At 43.1% G+C, this 5823-nt stretch overlaps 1 long non-coding RNA gene across 1 annotated transcript in view; it reads right to left on the reverse strand.

Annotated features, from left to right (window-relative positions):
- Positions 1–5823, reverse strand: part of LOC138165245 (uncharacterized) — a 6142-nt gene that overhangs the window by 57 nt on the left and 262 nt on the right. Inside the window, exon 2 of the long non-coding RNA XR_011169311.1 lies at positions 1–143. This exon is cut by the window's left edge and continues 57 nt beyond it. This is a non-coding gene — a long non-coding RNA (uncharacterized lncRNA). The remainder of the gene's footprint in view (positions 144–5823) is intronic.

Raw genomic sequence — 5823 nt, forward strand, 5'->3', positions numbered from 1 at the left:
CTTTCTTCCTTTCTTCCTTTCTTCCTTTTTCTTTCTTTCTTTCCTTTGTCTTTCCATTCACACAGCTTTGCATACACAGTATCTGGCAGTTAGTAAGGCCTCAGTAAATGTTTGCTGATTGGTTGTTTCAGGACCATTTCTATCTGAATTTCATAAAAAAGATGAAAAGGATGAAATTAACTCCAACAAGAATAACAATATTAACACAAACTTCTTTCAAAGACTGCAAAACTGCCGACCATGACAAGATATTCCTGTAGTCCCTACTACTGGGAAGGCTGAGGGTGGTGGATCATTTGAGCTCAGGAATTCTGAGCAGATCTAGGGCTAAAAACCAATCTAGTGTCTGCATTGTCTGGCATCAAAACGGTGAGCCTTGGCAGTGAGGGCTACCATGTTGGAGGATTGATTCCCAGGTTGGAAAAATGGAACTGGTCAATGTTCCTGCCCTGGTCAGGAGGAGGATCTGACCATAAGCAGCTCCTGTACTTCAAGCCTGAGATAGTAAAACTCAGTTTCAAAAAAGTTTATGAAGTGTTTTATATACAGTACCTTAGTTGATCCTCGTGATATCCCATTAGGGTAGTTACTACTGGAATTATTATCCCCATTTTACAGATGGGAAAACTGGGATTTAAAAAGATTAAGTGACTTGCTCTAGTCATATATCAACTGTGAGAGGTGGGATGTGAGCCCAGGTCTCTCTGAGGTTAAGTCTCAGCTCTGTCATGTACTACTCATAAAACCCTTCTAGTCCTCTGTTTGCTCATCTACAAAATGGGGGTAGGGGTGTTCAACCAGATGGCAAACAAGATCAAATGACTTGCCCAAGGTCACCCAGCTAGAAAGTGTTTGAGGCCAGATTTGAATTCAGGAAGATGAGTCCTCCTGACTCCAAGCCCAGCACTCTATCCACTGAGCCACCTAGCTGCCCAGAAACAATTATGTACAAAGCAAGTTATAGACAGAGAGAAAACCCAAGCATTAAAGTACTAGCAGAGGCTTGGAGTGGCCTCGGGTCTCTCACCACCAGGCAGCCAAGAAGGAGGAATCAGTGGCCATCCTGACTTCTAGTTTGTATTGGATCCTGCTGGCCAGTGTTCTTCAGAGTTCTAGGGTCCTAATGAGAGTTGGGGTGTCTGTTACCCTTTAGGGTTTGTCCTGGGCTAATTGTCTTATCTAGTCCTTAGCACAGCCCTGGGAGGTAGGTGCTGTTACTATTATACTCCTCTTACAGATGAGGCTACTGCGGCAGACGGAGGTGAAATTACTCCAGTCACACAGAGAGTAAGTGTCAGGTTCAGGATTAAAACTCAGGATTCTTGACTCCAAGTCCAACAGTCTCTTCATTGAGCTACTTAGGGGACTTCATATTCCTAGAAGCAAGAGTGTTCAACTTAAGGCTGCCTACTAAAGAAGACAAGAATCCTGCACTTGAGGTCAGAAAGAACTAGGTTCAAATTCTGCTACTGATGCTTTAACCAATTAATCAGGTACTGAGGTGAGCCCTGAGCAAACTGCTTTCCTTACTACTGCCACTACTACCACCACCACTACTACTGCTACTACTACTGCTACTACTGCTACTACTACTACTGCCACTACTACTACTAGTACCACTACTACCACCATTACTACTACTAGTACCACTACTACCACCACTACTACTACTGCTACTACTACTACCACCACCACTACTAATACTGCTACTACTACTACCACCACCACTACTAATACTGCTACTACTACTACTACCACCACTACTACTGCTACTACTACCACCACCACTACTACTACTGCTACTACTACCACTACTACTAATACTGCTACTACTACTACCACTACTACTACTGCTACTACTACCACCACCACTACTAATACTGCTACTACTACTACTACCACCACCACTACTACTACTACCACTACTACTACCACCACCACTACTACTGATACTGCTCTTCCTCCTCCTCCCACCACTGCCACCTCAACCATCACTGCTACTACAAAGCTAGATGGCACAGTAGATAGAGAGTTTGTCACATCAGGTCTCAGATACTTACTAGTTGTGTGATCCTGGTCAAGTCACTTGACCTCTCTTTGTCTCAATTTCCTCATCTGAAAAATAAGGATAATAATAGCACCTGCCTCTCTGAGCTGTTGTGAGGATCAAACAAGATAAAATGTGTAAAGTCCTCAGCCCAGTGCCTAGCATGTAGTAGGTACAATATAAATGCTCACTATTATTATAATTAGTCACTAGGTTTTACCCATTTCATGATCCAAAGACAAAAGCTCCCTCAAGGAGCTTAGAGAGAGACAGCATGCCAAAAATATATATACACAAGATAATACAAAGTATATATACATATCTGTGTACATATAGAGACATACAGACATGTAGATGATATATACATAGTTGTAAATGTATTTTTTTTAATTTTTTGCTTTTTTGGAGGGCAACTGGGGTTACGTGACTTGCCCAAGGTCACATAGCTAGGGTTTTTTTTTTTTAAGTGTCTGAGGCTGGATTTGAACTCAAGTCCTGACTGCAGGGCCAGTGCTCTATTCACTGTGCCACCTAGCCACCTCTGTAAATGTATTTTAATAAAGTTAATGATAAACTAAATATATTTAAATATATAAATTAAAATAACTTACAATTAAAATTTTAAATATTAAATTAAAATGTAGATATCCAAAACGTTAAATTACAGAATAAAATAAAATATCTTGAATATCTACTATCTATATGTGTGTGTGCTTGCACTCATGTGTAATGATACAAGGTAAGAGTGGCAGAGGAAGTCACTAGAGCTGAACTTTGAAGGGGGGGAGGGGATTCCAAGGGGTGGAGCTGAGGCTCCAGAGCATTCAAGGTATGAGGGACTGCCAGGATAAAGGAATGCAGACAGACTAACTGAACACAGAAGTACACAGAAGGCTAGAGAGGTAGAAAGGGGTCAAGTGGCTAAAAAAACCCATTAAATGCCCCAAAGATTTGATTCCAGAGACACTGTGTGATTGTGAGTGGGTCACCTAATTTCAGTCCCCTAATCTATACAATGAGAGGGCTTGACTAGGTAGTTCCAGGTCTAAATTTGTGATCACACTAAATGAGAGCTATAAGGTGTCAGAGAAAGGGAAGGACGCTACTAACCTAAAAACAGTTAGCTTTTGACTAATTGTTTGACAGCCTGGCATAGCAGAAATAATTAATACAGTCTGGAAGACCTGCATTCAACTCCTACTTTAGCTACTTACCACCTTAGCTCAGGGCAAGTTAAGTTACCATCCCTTTCTGGTGCCCAGTACCTCATCTATAAAAGAGGGGCTTGACCTAAATTATCTCTATGGTCCATTAGGGAAGACATCTGTTAGCCTATGTAATGTTTGGCAAGGGCAGGCACCCCTTCCCCCACCCCACCCCCACCTCTCTACTACAAAGAATAACCGTCTTATTTTACAGAGGGGAAAACCAAGGTCTAGGGACGCTTGCTTATACAGCTTGTCCAAAGTCACATAGCTGGTTTGGGGGCAGTGATCCATGCCACTGGCAGCCAAGATATGTTACGGAGTGGGGCAGGTGATATGTTATAGAGGCTGATACAAATCTGAATAAAACATTTATGAAGAAACTAATACAACCAAATAAGGATCCTCTGTTCATACTAGAAGTTCATGAGGACCCTTTCCCTTCTTGCGTGGTTAAAAGAAAGGGTCAAAAGGAGGGCAGTTTTTACAACTCAAACCTGTCTGCCTGGATTTGCAAAATCACTAGGTCTTAAAACAAAACTCTAACTCAAAGGCATCATTATTATTCAAAATTCCTTGAATGCCAACAGCTTGCTGGGGCTGCTCTATGAAATGGAGAATTAGGAGTCAGACAGCTGCTGAGCAGAGAAAGACTGAGCTTGTCCTCTCTTTGTGTCTATGAATGCCAGGAAGGTGGGAAGGAGACAACCTGGCACTGTGGAAAGATGGAGCTGGAAGACCCAGGTTCAAATCCTAGCTTTCCAAAGTGGCCTTAGAAAACCTCCCGAGGCCTCAGTTTCCCCATCTGTAAAACAGGGGAAGGGAAGAACTAGATGGCCTTTGAAGTTGCTTCAGTCCTCTATTTATCACTATGATCTCCACCAGAATTGCATTAAATAGGCCTTTGGAGTCCTCAGTACCAAAAAGCTGAAACCAACAATTAGTAATAAGTAAAGTAGTAATAAACATAATTCCAGTATCCTTTCCTGATGAGATCAGAGCCTGCCTGCTGTGATAGATGAGAGCACTGATTTGGTGTTCAAGTCCTTCCTGGGACTTGCTGGGCTAAATCCAAAGATCTGTAGCTGTCAAGAGCCTATGAAGCCACCTAGTCCTTTTACAGAGGGGAAACTGAGGAAAAGAGCACCCAAACCCAGGTGAATCCAGAATGGATTCTCACAGGAGGAGGAGGAAGCGAAATGGTGCATGCCACCCAGCGAGAAGAGGGTGATCCAATCCATCCATCGGCCAGTGAAGCTTGTAATCTGTGTCTGCAGCAGCGGGTGAAATTCAGGACACACAAACAAAAAATGAAGCAATCTAGTCCTCTAGGATTTTACATTCCACCAGGTTTGCTCTTACAGCACGTTTTGTTGACAGCCCTGGAATATTGTTTAACTCCAGCTTGAAAACAATTTCCTGTTGTCCCTTCTAAGACTTCCTCTATGCTGGAGGTGGAAATCAGAGACTGTCTCTGGGTCTTTATGGGTGATACGTCCTCCCTCTCCCCACTAAATACAGTGGAAGGAGCTCTGTAGACAAGGAGGAAATCCCAGCTTTGCCACTCACTACCAGCCTGACTTTGTTAAGCAACTTCACCAGTCCGGACCTCAGTTTCCACTTTTGTAAAATAAGAGAACTAAAAGACATCTAAAGCCCTTGCAGCTCTAAGTCTTCAATCAATCAACAAGTATTTCAGAATCTCTTACTAAGGACTGAGCTGGGTACTAGACAATGTATTACAAATATAAAGGAAAAGAAAAAGCAGTCAGTGCCCTCAAGGTGTTTGCATTTTATCCGGACCTACTACAAGCCCTTATTTAAGTATATACAAAGTAATTTGGCCTAGGGAAGGCCAGGGCTGTGGGAGAATATCGAGGCTTTCTACCATGGAAAGTTGGGTTTGAGCTGACTTTGGGAGGGAGGTGAGGAAGGCTTATATCCTTAGATGTGGGGATTTCTACCTCTGGCTTGTGGAACTTGGGCTGGTAGGGAGAAAGAATGCCCCCTTAATAATAAAGCTTAAGTGAGTAGTGGCCCCAAAGGGGAAGAAAGGATTATCAGAAGAAACAATACCACACAAGGGGTGATGCTGGATGACTGAAATGATCTGGAATAGGAAAAAGACAATAGTGGAGTGAGAGTTAGAGAGGATGGAAAGAGTGGAGCTGAGAGAAGACAGAAGTAGGGGGGAGGGGGAAAGAGAGACAAGAAAGAGGAAAAACTGAGTGAGGAGGAAAGAATTGGAGAAATGGGGAGGGGAAAGGGAGATGAAGGAAGAGGAAAGAAGAAAATATGGAGGGAAAGAGACAAGGAAGGGGGAGGGGGGAGATAAAGGAGAGGGGGAGGAAGATGAAGGAGATGGAAGGAGAGGCATTGGGGAGAGGGGAGAAGTTGTAAAGAGAGAAAGAGAGATAGGAGAGAGGGTACCCTGGAAGAGGGATAAGAAAGGAGAGAGACAGTGAGAGAGAAGTAAAGAGATAGGGCGAGAGACCGGGAGGAAAGAGGGATAGGGAAGAGAAATCGAAGGCAGAAGAGAAAGGAAGGAGAACGGAAGAGACAGAGAGAACA

Source organism: Petaurus breviceps, unplaced genomic scaffold, assembly GCF_028583685.1.
Source record: "Petaurus breviceps papuanus isolate PSGF00001 unplaced genomic scaffold, PetGlider_PUasm1.0 208, whole genome shotgun sequence".
Lineage (NCBI taxonomy): Eukaryota > Metazoa > Chordata > Mammalia > Diprotodontia > Petauridae > Petaurus > Petaurus breviceps.